This window comes from Nicotiana tabacum, chromosome 19 (genome assembly GCF_000715075.1).
Source record: "Nicotiana tabacum cultivar K326 chromosome 19, ASM71507v2, whole genome shotgun sequence".
Lineage (NCBI taxonomy): Eukaryota > Viridiplantae > Streptophyta > Magnoliopsida > Solanales > Solanaceae > Nicotiana > Nicotiana tabacum.
Window position 1 is genome coordinate 44,525,411 of NC_134098.1, and position 22,967 is coordinate 44,548,377.

The 22,967-nt window shown below is 37.6% G+C and overlaps 1 non-coding gene across 1 annotated transcript; it reads left to right on the plus strand.

Moving 5' to 3' along the window:
- The first annotated feature begins 3,751 nt into the window (after window positions 1-3,751).
- Window positions 3,752-3,838, plus strand: LOC142174031 (small nucleolar RNA snoR114). Its single transcript, XR_012703391.1, has one exon. It is a non-coding gene; the product is annotated as a small nucleolar RNA snoR114 (small nucleolar RNA).
- Window positions 3,839-22,967: the final 19,129 nt, after the last annotated feature.

Consider the following 22,967-nt stretch of genomic DNA (forward strand, 5'->3'; position numbering starts at 1 on the left):
AGAAATTTATATGTTTAAAAGAAATTTTTGGAAGGTTATGTAACTTACAATTTTACCCCATTATTGCTGATGTACTTCATATCTGCTTATGATTTATCATATTGCTTTATTGGACCTCTAGTAAGTGTCGATGTCGACCCTTCATCACTGCTTCTCCGGGGTTAGGCTAGATACTTATTGGATACGCGTTGATTTACGTACTCATTCTGCACTTCTGCACTATATGTACAGTATCTGATTGGTTCAATTGGTAGTCATCTTGGCACGTAGGCACAGCTGCTGAGGAGACTTTATGGTGAGCTGCATTCCATGCTACGTACCGCACCCACAAAGTCTCCATCGTACTATTTACTTTATCCCGTCTTATTTACATTCTGGACAGATATTGTATTATTATTGTACTTCTTAGTAAATGCTTATGAATTTATGACACCGGGTTTTGGGATGATTCTAGAATTTATTTATGGTTTGTTTAACCTCGATACACTTTTACTCGTATAATATTTAAATTGTATTAATCTACAACTTTAACACATTTATGTCTCCACCTATCAAGATTCATGATTTCAAAAATAATAAAATGAATAACTAAGTTGTTAGTTCACTGTTGGCTTGCCTAACGGCAACGTTGGATGCCATCACGACCTATAGTGAGTTTTGGATCGTGACATTTAGGGTCAAACTTATGTCATGTCAAATTTCTAATAGAAATATTTTAGGATTTGAGTCAGAATAATTTTAAGTGGTCATAGACTCCAATTACTTTTAAGTGATAAAAAATAAATAAGTGTTATTTGATGAAATTGAGAATTAGTTGGGTGAGTGCAATTTATAACCCGAGAGAAAATCGGGTGATAGAGAACTTTGACATTTTTGTATTTACTTGACAAATGGGACCCAATATAGTTTTTTGCTGTAAACAAATTTATTCTATTAATAGACTAATAGAAATTACATAAAGGGATGATGATGCAGCATTCATAATCGAATTTTGGAAAAACAAAATATCGCAGTAACACTATGAAATTAGCTCATCAGCTTTTGTATATGTTCATATATTATCTTCAAGTCCTAACTTGCTTCCTTTTTTTCCGGAGATAGTTTCTTGCCGCCTTTTCCTTTATTCGTCATCTTACCTCAAAAGGATTATTTGATGCATTATGTTCCACCCAGCTGGTACAATCATGTTAGGAGTACTCACAGGTTTCAGCCTATTACTCGTCTTACTTCCTTGGGCTATGAGCTACCACATTAGACGCTTTTGCCACTTTTAGAACTCGGCGCATCGTCCCTAGTCATTTCCCAGACTTCAGTACTCGGCATCAAGTGGCATAATTTTTGGGGATGGTGAATGCCATATTTGCTTGACTGATTTTGAAGAAAATGAATATGTATGAGTCCTACCGTGTAATCACGTATATCATCAAGAATGTCTATTAACCTGGATGGTTGTGTTGTCCCTATTGTTACCGGTATTACAACGACATTGTGCCTTAGTAGCTACTTATTTAATTTCTAATCTTCTTACTTCCTTGGGGTGATACAATACCTCAATGGAATTATGTGCAAGTCAAACCTTAATATGTGATTTTAAGTATATTTTATATAGCTTCTACGTGCACTGCATTCCTGTGCGTCACACGTGCATCTTATATTATTTAGTAATTCTATTTTTTAAAAATCACATATTAGAGTTTAAATCTTTGTCCCAAGAGTGGTTGGATCATTTTCTTGTCTATAATGCTCAGGCATCATGTGACATAATTAAATTTTGGTCATACTAAATGCTACATTTGCTTGGCAGGTTTTTGAGGAAAATGAAATTGTGCGCGCAAATCTTTCCCTTTAATCACGTATACCATCAACAATGTATATTAGCGTGGATGGGTAGATATTTCAGGTGTCCCGACTGTCGCTGGGATTACAGCGGCATTATGCGTGCCTTAGTGGCTAGAATCCGTTCTTTTTCTATATATGTATGTTTTTTTATAATTTTGACAAAAGGAAGTATGACTCATATTATATTAAGTGTAATATTATTTCAAGTGCAATATTTCATAATTGTTTCTTCGCTCAAATCATTTTGTGTCATCACGTGTTAAATGGACTGATATATATTCTTCAGCGTTAAATTTATTCAATTTTGACTACTATATTTAGTTTGGGTGTATTCTGCCAAGCAAAAGAAGGAAATGATGCATCAAACCCTCTACCAAACAAAGCCTCTTCATTGACTTTACTGTCACTTTGTGCTGATCTTTTTCTTTTTTTTTAAAAAATATGTATTGAAGATGTTATTATTAAAACTTATGAAAACAAAATCTCAGTGGAGGCTTCTATTTGTTACAAAATGAGGTTTTGGAATTTGGCTTCACAGATTTAGACAACTGAGATTTTTGCAGTTCATAAGACATTTTTACCATCAACTTTGATATAATTGTTACAAGTTTCAATTTTCTAGTCCTTCAACCCTCCACCCACCTTTGCTAATCCAGGGGAGACTATTACTTGGGAAATTTAAATTTCAGAATGTAATTATAACTTCACAACAAGCATTTGAATGCGCGAAAGTTGGAAGTTAACCTACTAGGCTAACCCGTATGTTACCCGTGAATACCCCTATTAGGCTTAGCACCAGTTAAACATTTACTTGAGGTCACTTAACACCCGTTTGGCTATAGATTTTGTCAAAATAAACTTGGGTTTTATTTGGCAAAGACATGTTTGGTTATAGATTTTGCCTACATTTTGACCAAATTCCAAATCCCAAAATCAGCTCAATAGCTGGTTTTGGGCCAAAATATCACTATTAGATTTTTTAAAAATTGCCCCAAACTTTTGTATTTTATAAAAGAGCCCACCATTTATTATTTTGTAACAATATTGCTTCGTATTCTCGGTCATCTGATAGTGTATCATGTAGTTCATTATAAAAATGATAATTTTGTATCAAATTTATTTATGTTCAGGACTATGGTTTGCGATAATATAATCAATGTTATTGATAATGATTTTGTTGGGTATTTGTGATAGTTTTTAGAACTTGTGAGTATAAGTCATGTTTCATGTTTTTCCAAACCAAACTTCACCCAAAACAGATGTCCAAACACATTTTCATCTTCAAACCAAATTTCACCCAAATCAGATTTTTCAGAATAAATTTGAAAATTTATGGTCAAACGCTAGCTTAGCTTGTTCGAAAGTGGAAACTATGTACAAGCCTTCAATAGCACTTCTGTTTTTAACTAAACAAGAAAATAAATGCTGTTTGTGTTTCTTACAAGGGAAAATAGCAGTTTAGATCCATGCTTTAATGCATTATTCTGGTTCTGATCACCGTATTCTTTGATTATACATTTTTTACCTTAATTTAAAAAAAAAAGTACATTTTCATCTCCAGAACTAATAGAGTAACTGATAATACCCCATTGGATATACATACAGTCTCATTTTAGATGCCATTTCTAGGCATGCAACGCCGATGGAGATGCGCGTTTGCGTTAACGATGCCGTCAATTTGGTAGAAAAAGGTTGCCGACAAATCAGACTCGGTGCAAGCAGGAAAACATTCAAGTAACATGTATGATAGTATTTAGAACTAATAGAATCTGTAACTCTCCGTTTAAAATTGCTTTTGCATAATAATTAGGATTTTATTAGATGCTACAACAAGAAGCACTTGTGGTCTAGTGGTATAATAGTATTCTTCCACGGTACAGACTCGGGATCAATTCTTGGCTTGTGCTTTTGGGAGCAGTGATGCAGCCTGCACAAAATGTGAACGATGGGTCGTCACACTAATCTGATTTTCAGATGAAAAAATTGTGCATCTGAGCTCCCTTTTTGCTTTTTCTGTTGATACTTTTTGGTTAGTTTTTCTTTATATTTTTCATAAGTCTTTTACTAACACTAATTTTCCTAAATTGCTTGAACGGGCCAACTATTAACTTCTCAAGTGCCATAATGGTGCAAAGCTATCTGAAACAGTTTATCGTGGAGAAGGTTAGTTCAATAATTAATATATTACAACTCAAATAGCAGTTCCCAGTGGGAACTTCCCTATTTTTGGTTGACAATGTTAAAACGAATGATTGCGTATAGATATTCGAAATACACAGCGGAAGACTAATAATCCTAGGCAGATCTCTTCATGTTTAAATTTATTTACATGTCAAAAATCGGATCTAAGACGTACCTGGTGAACAGAGTCTCGTTTCAAATTTGTTCGATAGTGCAAAGACTCTATGCATATCCACACCGAAACTGATCTTTGCTATCAACTCTTTAATCAATGAACCCACAAACAAATTGAATGAAAATATTGTGTTGAAATTTTTCTCAAAAATCTCAACTCAAAAGTAGAAGAACAAGAAATATTTTTTTTGTAATTGTATTTTCTATCTTGGCTTTGTATTATACTCACTTTCACAAAATGATTTTTCTTCTCAAGACTTAGTACGATAATTTTCCCAATCACCATTTATATAACATCACCTATAAACTCTTTTCCTATTTGGTTGAGGTAATGATTTACCTAGGGTAAAAGTTTATTTTTGCTTAAGGAATTTTATGAAGAAAAAATCGGAATTCCACTCACATGGGTAACTGCCGAGAACTTTATAGACTTTTCATATCCTTTCTAAATTGGATTCTATTTTATAAACTTTTTATATTAATAGTTTTGCAATTGAAAATTGCAAATCCTATAAGTAGGCGGGTTGCAGTGTAGTTTAACAATCCAATTCTAAATTAGATTTCACGGCTAACTCTTTAAACAATATTTATATATATATATATCCTATATATAAATAAATATCAATTATGACTAATAAATATATATCACATATATATTTCGATCAAGAGAAATATTAATTTTCTATTCCAAATAAAAACTTTCAATTTGGTCACAATATTAATTATATCATCTGTGCTAGCAAAGAATATAATAATATTTTATTTGGACTAATAACTAAATTTATTTGACTAATCAAATTCTTTAATTTAATTATCAAATAATAAAGTAATTAATCATTTAGCAAATATCAGAACACTCGTTAGTGTGTGACCCCATAGGTTTAATACTAGTAAATTGATCACATCAATATACTAATTAAGGATGGCGTCTAGTAACACTCCTTAACGACCGGATAGAATGAATTATACAATTTACTCTTAAGATTCAGTAGAAGAATAATGTAAAAATTCCTTCTGTCCTTATAGCTCTGAGTCACCCTAGGATATGATTTAACTGTTAAATCCTAATAGGCGACCAACTATGTGTTCATGTCAAATATAATCGACCATTGAATGACCTAAGAAACTCTTTTCTTCTTTCATTCAATTGCCTCGGCCAAGGTCTTAATTTGGTCGTTTATAATTCATTACAACATAGAGCTTAAACTCATTACCAAGAGTTGACAGATTCCATCTTGATTAGTCATTAATTCTACAAGTATTTAATGGTACCCAATATCCTTTCAACTATCGCCCTAGGGCCATAGGTGTCTAGTATCAAAGCACAATAAATAACTTGTCAATTACTATGACGATCTCAGGTCAAAGGAAACTCTTACATCACATTCTTCAAGAGAATATCCTATTGACAGTTTATGGTAACTCTAACCATTAGGAATTATCTAATGAGTCGGTTCAATGATCATATCTCTATATGCATCATCTATCTATGTGATTTAGTTAATGAGATCAACTAATATTTATCCAATAAAGACGATCACATAAATATTGATCTAACCGGATTATTAATGTCCAAATTAATAATCCTATGATCAAGAACAAATTTAGATTAAATTATAAGAAACTTCACTCTCATTATCATGATCTCCATCACGATGACAAGTCTCAAAATTTAATCAAGGATCTTATTAAATTAATCAAGCAATTAATAATAACTATGATAAAAAAAAATATCAAATGCCATATACATTTTACATCAAATAACGTTCACAAAAATATGTTCAAATCATCTAATATGAGATTGGATCTAGGGCATATCTACTATATCCCTAACACAAAATTCCCACACATCAGACCAATTTGGTTTGCATTACATTTTTTTTTAGCTTCCCCTAGATTTCACTGATCTTCAACTGTAAATTTGGTTCATATTTTTATTGAACACTTGGAACTACTAAACTACAACAGGATTATTTTCAAACTGCATGATACCATATGTAATAAGTTCGTTAATTAAAAAAAAATGAATACATAAGAGGGAGGAGGAATAAATATGTAACCAATTAGCAGCTGCATCAATTTTCCCCATTACACACATTTGTTTGTTCATGTTCATGATCATGATCACATCCATTAGTAGCAGCAGTTACTACTTAGAGTTACGTGATATTCTCATTTTATCGACTAAAACGAACATGAACCTTGATTTAAAATAGTTCTAGGACACAAGAAAGATACTACGGAGGTGAAGAATTTAGGAGGAAAATAACACAGTCGGGCTCCTGGTCCTGAATTTTAACTTCTATCACTTGTACAACCGAAATGAAATTTCATGATCTGTGGATCATGCTGTCACCATATTGTGATTGTTGGGATATATACTATTAACTATGGGTTTGGTTTAGATATAATATTTATTATAAAATAATTGTTTATTCAATTTTAATAAAATTTTAAATAGATCATATATTCGTCTGTATCTTTTACTTATATAATAAATGATTTTGTGTATAGTATTCAGCTTATACACGGAAGATTAAATCATCGATTTTTATAAGTTTAAAGATTATATTCACAATCTAAAATGGAAGTGGATAAACCATCGGAATGATTGTAGCATAAGATTACCTATCCTGATAAAAACATTGGTGGTTGCTTAAACGGCTCGAACCCGTAACACACAGGGGCGGTCCAACCCTAAAGCAAGTGAAACACTTGCTTTAGGCCCCAAAAATTTAAAGGCCCCAAAATTACTAGTATTCTCTATATATAGTAGTATATTATTTATATAATTATCTTTTGATAAATTTATTTCTTTATTGTCATATTAATTTTTAATAACTCGATTTCTTCCTCTAATTAATATAACTAAAATAGTTTTCTGTCAATCTTATTTTATTTTTTTTACTTAATTATATTTCTCTATTCATTAGTTGGTCACGTAACTATATCTAATAATCTAACTTATTATTTATTTTCCTAACATAAATTATACTCTCTCCGTCCCAATTTATATGAAAGTATTTGACTGGACATGGATTTTATGAAATAAAGGAAGGCTTTTGAAACTTGTAATCTTAAATAAATCATTGAAATTTTTGGGTTAGAAATCATCTCATTAATGGTAAAAAGAAAAATCTAAAGTTGAATTGTTACCAAATATAGAAAGGGACTTACTAAAAAAAAGGAGTCACTTATGTTTTCTAGGTTCCTCCCATTTCAGTTGTGATACAATCAACGTTAAATTCATTTAATTTTCTGTATTTTATAAAACTAAGTTCTCATTTTTTTTAATTCCACATCCTCACTTGTCTAATTTTTTTAAAAACGATGTTCAAATTAAAATATATATATATATATATATATATATATATATATATATATATATATATATATATATATATATATATTAAGGCCTCTTATTAAGATTTTGCTTTAGGCCTCCGATGAGGTTGGGCCGCCCCTGCGTATGTATTGAACATACCAAGTAGAGACATGTATTTTATACTTATATAATCAGTCTCTAGCCATTAAATATACTTATACTCTTAATCTTGAAATAATTATTATTAGTTGTGTATATTTTTTATTTATTTATTAAAAATCGAGATTCTTTTATGGGTCAATATGCTTGGTTGGGCAATAATGATATACATTGGCGAAGTAATAGTTAGTTTATGGAATTCATATCTCGGTCTAACACATTTATAAAAGCTTATAAGTTTTTATGTGTAAACCCTGCAAGTGAATTTTTTATCCATCACATAAAATCTGTTAAGCGAAAGTCTAAAGGAAATAATCAATGAATTAAATTATCAGTAATTTAATTTATTTGATTAGTATCTAAATCTTAACATGGGGAGTTAAATAAGGTTTAATGGAAGAATTTTAAAATTGAATTGAGGAGTGCAATTACGAATTTTTAGTGGAATAATTCGTAATTTATTATGATAGTATTAATTAGAATGTTTCGAATTAAGTACATAATAGGAAGCCTCGTTAATTAAATTTTGCGGTCCCTGATGTGCATGACTAATTAGGAATTAAATGGAATCATGTTTCTTGGTGGAAAAGAAAGACCCAGCAGGTTTAGGAAAAGGTTTGAAACCCTAAAACCTGTAGCTATATAAAGGGGTCTTATTCCATAAGAAAGCTATGGTTTTTACTATACGATTTTTTAAGTGAAATTCGCCCACACGAACTGCTAATTCTGGGCATTATTCGGGTCACATATATCACAACCTCAAATTCCCTCCGTAGTATATCGTGACGACACCTAGTATCTAAGATTAGGTAAGTCTAACAACTTGCGAAAACATTAAATAAAAACTTAAAATTTCAAAACTCCAACAATTTCATAAATAAATCTGTAAACTCAATACGTACACCTTCCAAAACCTGGTGAAATATAAGTCATGAGCTCTAAATACAGTGCTGAACAATCATATACATCACTGTCTATAAAAGTGAAATAAAATAAGGAAGAACATGATTAGAAGGGGACTCTGAGGCCTGCGAACGCGGGTAGGTATACCTTGAAGTCTCCAAAGCAAGCTCAGCGCACTAGTACCGGGACTGATAAGATGCACCTGGATCTGCACAAAACATGTGCAGAAATGTAGTATGAATACACCACAACGGTACCCAATAAGTGCCAAGCTTAACCTCGGTAGAGTAGTAACGAGGTCGGGTCAAAGCCCTACTAGAGATAATAAGAAACAAGACGACAAATATAACGAGATAATGATAATGACAAAGAAATTGAAACAAATAAGAAATTTAAGGAAAGTTAACAACACATAATCAAGACAGTTAATACAACATGGAAAGAAACAAGGATTTATACGTTAAGGAAACAAACAACGAAAGCAAATACAACAAATAAAGAAAAGATCAATAAGGGCCATTACCGAGGTACCACCTCGTAGTCCCAAATCATAAAACTAACTCATAGTATTTCTTTATATCACTGCGAGAGCCTTTATATTTAGTTTTAAAAATTATTTTTCCGAAATAGCACCCCGCATTTTAGCCCATCTTATCACACCGCATGACTTCTAGTAGTTCTCCTACTAGCCACGCATATCAAGCCCACATTATCTCACCGCATGTGTTTTAACACCCATACCTTATACCATCTTATCTCACCGCATGCATTTCAACAGTAACAACCTCGTGCAACTAGTAAAAACAGCACGATAGAAACCTCGTGCAAACAATCCTCTCAACAATAACACAAATGACAAAACATAACAACACAATAACATGATGTTTTACAACTTACACTTTGCCTCAATAAAAACCACGGCCTTTACAACTCAACACCAAACTTAACAGCAAGATATTTCAAGAATAGCAAATTTCAAGTAAAGATCCCACAGTTAAATAATGAATACGGAATTAAGAAAGCAAGTAATTCAACTAAACATGTAGTACAAGTTGCAAATAAGAGATAAGACAGGCAGACATGTGAAATTAGACTAAACATGGTGACTATAACATGCTAAAGTAACTCAATTAAAGCATGAAAAAGAGACTACATAGCTAAAACCGAAATCTCAATATTTAGTCCGTATACGTACTCGTCACCTTGCGTACACGGCCTCCACATATCACAGTTGTCACAACAATACCAAATCCTAATGGGAATTTTTCCCACATAAGGTTACACAAGTCACTTACCTCAAACCACGCTAAATCAATTAACTAGAAGGTCTTTCCCTCAATTTTCCAACTTCAAACGGCTCGAATCTAACCAAAATAAATTTCATAGTATAAATATAACTATAGAAAACTAATTTAAATAATAAAATTACGATCTTAGCAAATAATTAAAAAATTACCCCAAAAGTCAACCCGGGCTCGCGTCTTGGAATCTGACCAATATTATAAAATCCGAACTCCCATTCGATATAGAGTCCAACCATACAAGAATTATTCAAATCCGACCTTATTTTGCCTTTCTAAACCCAAAAACTTAGTCTAAGAACTTCTACACTTTTTTCCCATTTTTTCGAACTCAAATCCTTAATTATATGCTAAAAATAACGATAGATTAGTATATTTAACCAAAATCAAGTCAAGAACTCTTATCCGAAAATCCATCAAAATTTCACCTCAAACCGAGCTCCGAAAATCCCAAAATAAAATATGAACCAAACCCTCAAATTCTTCCTTTTCCTGCCCAGTGAATCCCATCTGCGGTCACTTAGTCGCATCAACAATGCCGCACCTGCGAAAAAACCATCGCAGGTGCGGTCCCAGCCTAAGTCCCAGAGTTCTGCTTCTGCGGAGAAAAGCTCGCATCTGCGAACCCGCTTCTGCGGAAAAACGGCCGCATCTGCGGTCACGCCCAAGGCTGCTTCCCCAAATTCTGCTTTTGCGAAGGCAGCCTCCACATCCGCGAGTCCGCTTCTGAGGACAAATGATCGCACCTGCGATCCCAGATGGGCTAGGAAAAATCCGCTTCTGCGACCAGTGGCATGCATTTGCGAGTCCGCACCTACAGCCAATCCCTCCGCAAGTGCGAAGACACCAGAACCAACCCAACTTCAGCAGATTTACACAAGTCCAATCTTGTTCCGGATTCGATCCGAATCACACCCGGGACCCCGTCCAAGTATACCAACAAGCTCCAAAAGACATAACCGACCTACTCGAGGCTACAAATCACATCAAACAACCTAAATTCAACGAATCGCAACCCAAATTCAAGCCTAAGCAACTATGAACTTTCGAATTCCGAAACATACGTTGATTCATACCAAAATAACTCTGATTGACACCAAATTTTGTACACAAGTCATAATTGACATTAAGGACATATTTCAACATTCAAAATCGGGATCCGACCCCGATATCAATAAAGTCAACTCCCGGTCAAACTTCCCAAATTCCTCTAATTTCCAACTTCCGCCAAACTACGCCGAAATGACCTACAGACCTTGAAATCAACATCCAGACACGCTCCTAAGACCAAAATTACCATATGGAGATATTGGAACCATCAAAACTCTATTCTGGAGTCGTCTTCATACAGGTCAAACTACGGTCAACTCCTACGACTTAACCTTCCAACATAAGGACTATGTGTCCTATTTCACTTTGAAACTCACCCGAAACCAAAACCAAATACCCCGGTGAGTCACGTAATTACAATATAACACAGATGAGGCAATATATAGGAGATCCGGTCTAGTACACTCAAAAGGACTGGCCGGGTCGTTACAACACAAGAGAAGACTGTGGAGCTGAAGGATAATCTCGTGGACGGTTTTCGCTCATACTTGAAGGCTCTTTTTACGATCCCGGTCACACTTTAAGAGATAAGTATCTATTATATGTTTGATTAAAATATGTGATTATGTGCTGTCTAATTTGCTTCCACTGTTTATACTTGTTTTTCATCACTGATCGTGACTTAGAGTCTTACAGTTGAAAAGATGATAGAAGGTTTAGCCATTGCTCCATTCTTGTAATCTCCACAGGCTAGTCTCTTTGATACTGGAGGTATAAGAGAGATCACAAGCTCATCAGTTATCATAAGGTGTCATTCTGTGAATGGATTATTCCACATCAATGTATTCATTGTAGGTGCCACGAAAGGAGTTTATTGTAGTCCTACGCACGTTCGATATAGGTTATGTGATGACACGATAGGTCATTTATATTTTTACCCTTTATTTCTATGTTTCAAGACCTCTAATAGCTCCGTTTGGCCTTTCTCGATTTATGTACGCAGTCCGTGTCCTTTTTCCGAAAGAGTTTTATGAGAAAATTAATGAAAATGTGAAATCATGTCTCAAACTCATTTGAGTTGACTACAGTTAATGTTTTATGTAAACGGACTCGGATCCGTATTTTGATGGTCCCGATGGGTTCGTATCGTGATTTAGGACTTGGGCGTATGCCCGAAATCAAATTCGGAAGTCCCTAGCTTGAATTAATGCAATTTTTTGAAAACTAGCAATTTAAAGGTTTAAAAGCTTCATAAGTTTGACCATAGGTTGACTTTGTTGCTACCGGGTTTGGATTTTGGTTTCGGAACTTGGTATAAGTTCATTACAGTATTTATGACTTGTCTGCATAATTTGGTGCAAAACGAAATTAACTTGACATGATTCGGGCGTCCGGTTGAAAAATTGAAAGTTATTAAGTTTTTTTGAAAATTTCCCTTGTTTTGGTGTCTGATTCGTAGTTCTAGGTTTATTTTTGGTGTTTTGATCATGCAAAAAGTTTGTATGATGTTCTTACACTTGTATGCATGTTTGGTTTGGAGCCCCGAGGGCTCGGTTGAGTTTCAGATAGGCTATAGACCATTTGAACTTAGGAATATTTCTGGTTTTTGAAGTCTGCTGTCATCTGGTGTATTCTTCTTCGTGATCGCGAAGAGTAATCTGGGTTGGGGAGGCTTTTCTCCATCGCGAACAAGATGGCTGGTACACAAACACGAAGCTTTGAGGAGGGGGGGGGTTGCCCTTCGCGAACGCTGACAGCCTTACGCGAACGCATAGTGTTGAGGGACCTGGGAAGGGGGATCTGTGGTTTGCTCTACGTGAACGCGAGCCCTGGCTCGCGAAAGCGAAGGCCTGTGGGGAGAAGCCTTCACGAACGCGTGAGGAAATTTATGAAAGCGTAGGCCATTTGGGCCGCTATGCATCGCGAACGCGGCATGCCCTTCGCGAACGCGAAGAAGGCCTAACGCCCAGTCACTTAAATATTCCAAACACGGGATTTCACCCATTTTTAATCATCTTTTCATTAGAGCTCGGCCTAGAGGCGATTGGAGGAGAAATTTCATCATCCTTTCATAGGTTAGTGTACTTTAACTGATTTTCTTCCATTTCCATCATACCCACTAATTTCTAGCCTTAATCTATGTTCTTCCATGGTAGAAAATTAGGGATTTGGGAAGAATTGTTTTTTTTTTAAATTTGGGATTTAGACCTCAAATTGAGGTGGGATTTCAAAACTAATTACATAACCGGGCTCGGGGTGAATGGGTAAATGGGTTTTGGTCCGAATCACGGGTTTTGACCAAGTGGGCTTGGGGTTGACTTTTTGGGAAAACTGTAAATATCTTAACTTTATGTGTTGTAATTCATTTCCCTAGTATTATTTGATGTTATTGAGTCGATTTTGGTTAGATTTGATTGGTTTGGAGGCAGATGTTAGAGGAAAGGCCCCGGTAGAGCTTTGATTTGCTTGCGGAGTGAGGTAAATGTTGGGTCTAACTTTGATTTGAGGGAATAAAGAACCCTTGAGCTATGAGATATGTGCTATGTGATTACATGTATAGCGGTATGTATACGAGGTGACGAGTGTATATAAGCCGTAAAAATACTTCTTTCCATGTTTTTCCGTATTACATTAATTATTTTATTCCATGTCTTAACTGTTACATTCTTTAATTGCTTCCTATACCTTAAATTGCTACTTGCCATTTATTATTCTCATATTAATATGTTGTATTATCCTCTGCTTCCATGATTTAATTGCTAATTGCCTTAATTGCCTTACTTGTACACTTTAACTGTCATATATTCGGCTTGTCTTGTTGCTTAGTATAAATGGTAGCACTTCTTGATTTGGTATGAGATTTCCTTTATGGCCTTGCTTTCATATTCCTTATACATAAAGCTTCTTGTGAATTGAGTTGCGAAATTTATTACATTTATTGATTTTAGTTTATGGATCGGGTTGCACACCACAAAAGATGGAATACGAGAGGATTGATATTGATATGGTGGGATCCGATTGCGCGCCGCATCAGATTTTACTTGTTATTATTGATGTTCATATAAGGGAGGATCATGTTTGTACAGTGGGGTTAGGTTGCGCGCCAAAATGGTTTGTATGTTTTGTATTCCTTGTTGTATTGTGTTGACTTCAGTGTTTTCGTACGAGATTCTGAGGATTGGTATTTTTGATATTACTGGTTTTCGAGGATTGAGTTTATTTTCATGAGCTAACTGCCTTATTTTCCGTATTTCCTTTCCTGTCATCATTATTAAACTACGTATAAGTTATTGTAAGTGACCCGCTTTAGCATCGTCACTACTTCGTCGAGGTTAGGCTCGATACTTATAGAGTACATGGGGTCGGTTGTACTCATACTACACTCTGCACTTCTTGTGCAGACTTTGGAGTCGGCTCCATCGGTGGTCAGTAGATTGCTCGGATCAGACATCAGACGGAGACTTGAGGTATAGTTGATCGGCGTTCATAGCCCCGAAGTCCCCTTCTACTTTATCCTAGCTGTTTATTTCTTTCCAGACAGTTTTACTTTCATTCATACCATTATCTGTATTATTCTAGTCGCTTGTGCGCTTGTGACACCAGATCCGGGGTTGCATATATATATATATTGCGGGTTTTAAGACTTTTCACACTTTATTTAGATTATTTAAGTTTAATTTGTATCAGTTAAATTGTGTTGTTAAAAATGGCTAAGAATTATTCTAACGTTGATTTGACTAGTAAGTGAAATGTTAGGCGTCATCACGGTCACGAGGGTGGGGATTCCGGGTCGTGATAAGTTGGTATCAGAGAACTAGGTTGCCTAGGTCTCACGAGTCATGAGCAAGCTTAGTATATTCTGGAGGATCGGTACGGAGACGTCTGTACTTATCTTCCAGAGGCTATGGAGTTTAGGAAAAATATCACTTCTTTCTTACTCTATCGTGCGATTTTTATTCTATCATTGATGTTTGAACCCTTCTATTCTAGTTCTCTCACAGATGGTGAGAACATGCACTGAATCTATCATCAGACATGAGCCAGAGCCCTCCTGTGGCAGCTACGACCAGGGGCAGAGGTCGAGGCCGAGGTTGCGCCAGAGGCCGAGGCAAAGGTAGAGCTCAGCCTAGAGCTCAAGCAGCAGCACCCACAGTACAACCTCAGGTGGACTTGGAGGAGGAGGTTCCTGCTCAGACTGTACCCGTCGGACCAACTCAGATTCCGGAGGGGTTCATAGCCACTCCAATGCTTCAGGATGCTCTAGTCCGTCTGGTGGGCCTTATGGAGAGTGTGGCCCAAACCGGTACATTCCCTGTGGCACCAGCCATCTCTCGGGTGGGGGAGGAGCACAACTTCCCACTACTCACACCCCGGAGCAGGTGGCTCCCCAGTATTAGCCTCCAGCAGCCCCATCAGTTGGGGTAGTTCAGCCGGTTGTTGCGGCACAGGATGGTCATAGGCCCACTTTGTCTTCTGAGGCTATCTTGAGGATGGATAAGTTCACAAAGCTCTTTCTTGTTCATTTCAGTGGTGCATCTTCTGAGGACCAACCGGATTTTTTTGACAGTTTCCACGAGGTGTTAAGCAACATGGGTATAGTTGAGACTAATGGGGTCGATTTTGTAGCATTTCAGATGACCGGTTCCACTAGGAGACGGTGGAGAGATTACGTGTTGACTAGACTATCTGGGTCGCCTGCACTTACCTAGGATCAATTCTCACAGCTATTTCTCGAGAAGTTCATTCCTGCCACCCTGAGAAAGGAGTACCGCAAGCAGTTTAAACGTCTTCAGCAGGGTAGTATGACTATCACCCAGTATAAGACTCGATTTGCCGGCCTAATTTGCCATGCCACTATCTTGCTTCCTACTGAGAAGGAGAGAGGGATGAGATTTATTTATGGACACACTTATACTATCAGGCTTCAGATGGCCAAGGAGACAGGGAGTGATATTTCCTTCTAGACGATCGTAGATATTGCTAGACGGATCGAGTTGGTTCGTGCTCAAGATAGGGGGTCAGTGTCAGATAAGAGGCCTCATCATTCCGGTAGCTTCAGTGGTGCCTCATCTGGAGGCAAGAGTGCTTTTGGTAGAGGCCATCCTCCTAGGCCATTTCATTCAGCGCTTCAGGAATCTCACAGTACTTCAGGGAGCCGTGGTCCCTATGTGCCTCATTCTGGATAGGTATCCTATAGTGCACCTCCGATTCAGAGCTATCACCGTGGTTATTCAGCCCATTCGGGTCAGCTTCAACTTCAGCAGCCATAACAGCATGATGGGTTTTTTGAGTGTGGTTGTATTGGTCATATCAGGAGATTCTGTCTGAGATTATTGGGCGGCATGCCACAACAGTGTTTCCGTTCCATGTTCCAGCACCGGTTGCTCCACCGCCAGCTCAGCCAACTAGAGGCAAGGTTTAGGCAGCCAAAGGTGGAGGTTAGGCCGTTAGAGGTGGAGGCCAACCAGCTAGAGGCCGTCCCAGAGATGTAGTTCATAGTGGTGGGGCCCAACCCCGATGTTATGCTTTCCTAGCTAGGCATGAGGCCGAGTCATCTGACGCCGTTATCACAGGTATTATTCTAGTTTTCCATAGAGATGCTTCAGTTCTATTTGATCCGGGATCTACTTATTCCTACGTGTCATCCTATTGTGCTTCATATCTGATTATGCCTCATGATTCTTTGAGTGCTCTTGTGTATGTGTCTATGCATGTGGGAGATTCTATTATTGTAGATCGCATCAATCGCTCGTGTGTGATTACTATTGGGAGTCTTGAGACTAGCATAAATCTTCTACTTTTTGCTATGGTAGATGTTGATGTTATCTTGGGTATGGATTGGCTGTCACCATATCATGCTATATTGGACTGCCATGCCAAGATGGTGACCTTAGCCATGTCGGGGTTGCCTCGTTTAGAGTGGAGAGGGACTCCTGGCCACTCTAACAGCAGAGTTATTTATTATGTGAAGGCTCAATGTATGGTCAAGAAGGGATATCTAGCTTATTTGGCCTATGTCCATGATTCTAGTGCGGAGGTTCCTTCCATAGATTCAGTACCAGTTGTTCGTGAGTTTCCAGAGGTGTTTCCTGCAGATCTGTTGGGGATGCCACCCGATAGGGATATTGTCTTCTATATCGATTTGGCTATGGGAACTCAGCCCATTTCTATTCCATCATACCATATGGCCCCGCCGGAGTTGAAGGAATTGAAGGAGCAATGCAAGATTTGCTAGATAAGGGCTTCATTATACCTAGTGTCTCATCTTGGGGTGCGCCCATGTTGTTCGTGAAGAAGAAAGATGGGTCGATAAGGATGTGTATAAACTATCAGCAGTTGAACAAAGTCACTATCAAGAACAAGTATCTGTTGTCGAGGATTGATGACTTATTTGATCAGCTTCAAGGTGCCAAAATATTTTCGAAGATTTATTTGAGGTCTGGCTACCATCAGTTGAAGATTACGGCATCTTTTGGACTCAGTATAGGCATTATGAGTTCCTAGTGATGTCATTTGGGTTGACAAATACCCCAGCAGTATTAATGGATTTGATGAATCAGGTGTTCAATCCCTACTTAGATTCCTTTGTGATTGTATTCATTGATGATATCTTGATCTATACCCGCATTCGAGAGGAGCATGAGCAGCATCTTCAGATTGTTCTTCAGACTCTGAGAAATAGCCAGTTATATGCCAAGTTTTCAAAGTGTGAGTTGTGGTTAGACTTAATCACCTTTTTGGGGCATGTTGTATCGGCAGAGGGCATAAAGGTGGATCCTAACAATATTGAGGCAATTCAGAACTGGCATAGGCCTACTTCGGCTACAGAGATCCGGAGTTTCCTGGGTTTGGTGGGATTATCGCCGGTTCGTGGAGGGATTTTCATCCATAGCAGCCCCATTGACTAGATTGAACTAGAAGGGTTCCCCATTCAGATGGTCAGATGAGTGTAAGTTGAGCTTTCGAAAGCTCAAGACTGCTTTGACTATGGCGCTAGTGTTGGTGTTGCCTACAGGTTCAGGATCCTGCACGGTGTATTATGATGCATATCGTATTGGGCTCGGTGTAGTATTGATGCAGGATGGCAGGGTGATTGCATACGCGTCGCGGCAGTTGAAGGTTCAAGAGAAGAATTACCATGTTCATGACTTAGAGTTGGCAGCCATTGTTCATGCGCTGAAGTTTTGGAGAAATTTCCTTTAGGGCGTGTCATACGAGGTTTTAACGGATCATCAGAGTCTACAGTATTTGTTCAAGCAAAAGGATCTCAACATGAGGAAGAGGAGGTGGTTGGAGCTGCTGAAAGACTATGATATCACCATTTTGTATCATCCCGGGAAGGCCAATGTGGTGGCCGATGCCTTGAGTAGAAAGGTAGTGAGTATGGGTAGCCTTGCATATATTCCAGTTGGTGAGAGGCCGCTTGCTGCAGATGTTCAGACTTTGGCCAATTAGTTCGTGAGGTTAGATGTTTCAGAGCCCAGTCGTGTTCTAGCTTTCACAGTCGCTCAATCTTCTTTGTATGAGCGCATCAGAGAGTGTCAGTATGATGATCCCCATTTGCTTGTCCTCAATGACACGGTGCGGCACGGTGGTGCCAAGCAGGTTACTGTTGGAGATATGGGGTTTTGAGGATGCAGGGTCATGTTTGTGTGCCTAATGTGGATGGGCTTTGTGATCTAGTCCTTGAAAGGATTGGAGACAATGCTTACAAGCTGGACCTTCCTGGTGAGTTTCAAGTAAGTGCTACATTCGATATTGCTGACTTGTCTTTATTTGAAGTAGGATCGAATTCGGGGACAAATTCTTTTCAAGGTGAGGGGAATGATAGCATCAAGGACAAGGATAGTGTTTTGGAAGCTCCAAGAAGTCCATTTACAAGATCTCAAGCTAAAGAATTGCAGACTAAGGTTGCTAGACTTCAATGGCAAATAAAGAAGCTTTTAATTGTAGATGAAGAGCTCAAGCCCAAAGAAGATGAATTGTCCGAGTTTTACAATTATTTGGTGACCCAAATTGAAGTCCAAGAGGAGGAAGATTGGGTCCCAAAATCAGCCCTTAAAGTCCACCAAAAGGGCACCCTGAAGAGCTTAAAATGAGCTTAAAAGAGGTCCAAAAGGGGGTGCTTCAAAAAGAGCCCAATTGGAGTCCAAATCAATGACCCAAACTAGTAGTTCTAAGGCCCAAATATGCCTTAAAGGGATTTGGCCGCCCACCCTCTTATTTTTATTAGTTTTTATTAGGTTTTCTAGTATTTAGCTTAGCCTCCAAGTTAGAGTTTGCCTTGGCAGCCACCCTACCTAGTTTTAAGGACTTTTTACTCCTATAAATAGGAGTTCTTTTCATTTATTGTGGTACTTCATTATTGATTAATAATATTATACTTTCAGAGTTTTTTTGAACCTTTGTTACTTATGCTTTGAGATTTATCTTTCAACCTTTACTAGTTCATAGTTCAAGGTAGTAAGATAACTTCTTTATTGTGATATCATTGATTTATTTGTGGTATTCTTAGAAGGCGATTAATACTAGTTATTAATTGTTATCTCAAGTTACTCGTAAAGCGGTCAAGATCCTAATCTATTGTTTTGATTTGTTCTTAAGTAAAGGCGTTTGATTTCTTCATTAAATCAAAACGTTGTTGCTTGGATCTTGTCATGGCTATAGAACTTGCGTTCTTAGAATTTGTTTCCTGAATTTTCCTATATCCTTTATTTTCTGAACTTTAATTCTAGTCGTTCAATTCCTTATTGTTATTGCTTCCGCATTTACTTCTCAAATTGTTACTCTAGTTTGGATTCCCGACCTTGTTGTTATCATCACGAGTTCCTAATTCCCTCAAATCAAGGTTAGACAAACACTTACCTCGCTTCGCAAGCAAATCAAAGCTCTACCGAGGCCCTACCTCTAAGATCCGCCTCCAAACCAATCGTATCTAACCAAAATCGACTCAATAACATGAAATAATGCCAGGGAAATCAATTGCAATACATAAAGTTAAGATCTTTATATTTTTCCTACAAAGTCAATAAAAGTCAACCCCGGGCTCGCTTGGTCAAAACCCAAGATTCAAACTAAAACTCATTTACCCATTCACCTCCGAGCATGTTTATGTAATTAGTTTCGAAATCCGACCTCAATTTGAGGTCTAAATCCTAAATTTAGAAAAAAAACTCCAATTCTTCCCAAATCCCTAATTTTCTACCATGGAAGAACATAGATTAAGGCTAGAAATCAGCGGGTGATGATGGAAATGGAAGAAAACAAGTTAAAGTACACTAACCTATGGAAGGATGATGAAAATTTTCCTTCAAATCGCCTCAAAGCCGAGTTCTAATGAAAACATGGTGAAAATGGGTGAAATCCCGTGTTGGAATATTTAAGTGACTGGGCGTCAGGCCTTCTTCGCGTTCGCGAAGGGCCTACCGCGTTCGCGAAGGGCCTACCGCGTTCGCGATGCACAGCCGCGCAAATGGCCTACGCGTTCGCGTATTTCCTCATGCGTTTGGGAAGGCTTCTCCCCCAGGCCTTCGCGTTCGCGAGCCAGGGCTCGCGTTTGCGTAGAGAAAACCATAGATCCCCCTTCCCGGGTCCCTCAACACTACGCGTTCGCGTAAGGCTATAAGCGTTCGCGTAAGGCTGTCCACGTTCGTGAAGGGAAATCCCCCCCCCCCCCAAAACTTCGTATTCGCGTACCGGCCATTGCGTTCGCGATGAAGAAAAGCCTCCCCAGCCCAAATTACTCTTCGCGATCGCGGGAGTATCTTCATGATCGCGAAGAAGAATACACCAGATGACAAGATACTTCAAAAACCAGAAATTTTCCTAAGTTCAAATGGTCTGTAGCCTATCCGTAACTCACTCGAGCCCTCGGGACTCCAAACCAAACATGCACACAAGTGTAAAAACATCATACAAACTCGCTCACGTGATCAAAATACTAAAATAAAACCTAGAACAACGAATCAGACACCAAAATAAAGGAAATTTTCAAAGAAACTTAAGTACTTTCAAATTTTCAACAGGACGTCCGAATCACATCAAATCAACTCCGTTTTGCACCAAATTTTGCACACAAGTCATAAATACTGTAATGAACTTATACCAAGTTCCGGAACCAAAATTTGATTTCGATAGTAATGAAGTCAACGTACTATCATACTTATGAATCTTTTAAAACTTTAAATTGCTAGTTTTCAACAAACTGCATTAATTCAAGTTAGGGACTTCCGAATTCGATTCCGGGCATACGTCCAAGTCTCAAATTATGATACGGACCCACCGTGACTGTCAAAATACTAATCCGGGTCCATTTATACAAAACGTTGACCATAGTCAACTCAAATGAGTTTTAAGGCACGATTTCACATTTTTATCAATTTTCTCATAAAAACCTTCCGGAAAAAGGACACGGACTGCGCATATAAATCGAGGAAGGCTAAACGGAGCTATTCGAGGTCTCAGAACACTGAAATGAAGGGTAAAACTATAAATGACCTCTCAGATCATTACATTCTTCACCTCTAAAATAAACGTTCGTCCTCGAATGGACATAGAAGGGTATCTGGACTGGTGAAAAAGTGTGGATATCTACTCCGCATGTCCGAACCGGACTCCACGTGGCTTCCTCGATCGGCTGACCTCTCCACTGCACTCAAATTGAAGGATAACTCTTAGACCTCAACTACCGGACCTGTCGGGCTAGAATAGCCACCAGCTTCTCCTTATAAGTCAATTCCTTATCCAATTGGACTTAGCTGAAATCTAACACATGGGACGGATCACTGTGATACTTGGTCACTTCCAAAGCACACCTCAATAGAGATATGAAACGGTCATATGCAATAATAAATACCCAGCTAGGAGTCGGGGTCGAATCCATTGGTTTAAGGGTATATATTTCAATTGAGCAATTGGATTATCTAGATTGCACTCCCACAACAAGGATTTGTTTTCTATTTTTACTGTTAATCTACTGATTGCAAGATAAAGAAAATAGACTAGAGATAATTGTTTTAGGGTTTTTCCAAATGGGTAAAAGGCCTAGGGATGTGACCATGACCATGACCTAGGTGTTTACCTAATGGGATAAGGACTTTAATGCTTGTTTTGTTGATTGGGGTGTATTATAGCTCTCAGCTATAAATTACCCACTCAATACCTCTCGGTCAGAGATGGTTTTGCGCAATTTGGATTTCTCAAGACCAAATGGGTATCACCTAAAACAGTTGATAAGAGCTCAAGTCGGGTTATTACTATCTCTAGGTTGAACCCTTTAATTGGGTTAATCAATCTCTCAATTGACCCACTTCCTTGTTAGCTAATTTATCCTAGACTAGGTCCCTCTTTCTCAAGTAGAGACTAAGTCAAATAGGCATGAATAAATATTTGCGACCATTAATTCTACAATTAAAGTATGAACTAAGCTAAATAATCAACACTCAATCAATAAACAAGCACTAAATTAGATACCCATAAGGTTTACACACAACCCTAGTAAATATCTAGCTACTCATAATGGAATTTGAAGAAAATAAGGAAGAAAAACTAATTAAACTCATAATGGAAGCTTAAAATGATTAAATCTAATGTAAATACACCAAAGCAATGTAAAACTTCCTAAAGTAGTAAAGAAAAACGGCTACAACAACTTCAGATGTTCAAACTTGACCTAATATTTTGAAACGTGTCTATTTATAACACCAGATGAACTGCTGATAAACTAGGTGGCAATGCGAGCTTGTAGGCCACCTCACTCACTCTCTCAAGAATCTCAAACGGTCTGATATACCTAGGGCTTAACTTGACCTTCTTTCTGAACCTCATCACACCCTTCATGGGTGAAACCCAGAGCAATACCCTCTCTCCAATAATGAATGCAACATCACAAACTATACGGTCGGCATAACTCTTTTGCCTAGACTGAGCAGTGCGAAGTCAATCCTGAATAATCTTGACTTATCCAAGGCATCTTGTACCAAATCTGTACCCAACAACCGAACCTCCCCCGACTTGAACCATCCAACTAGCGAACG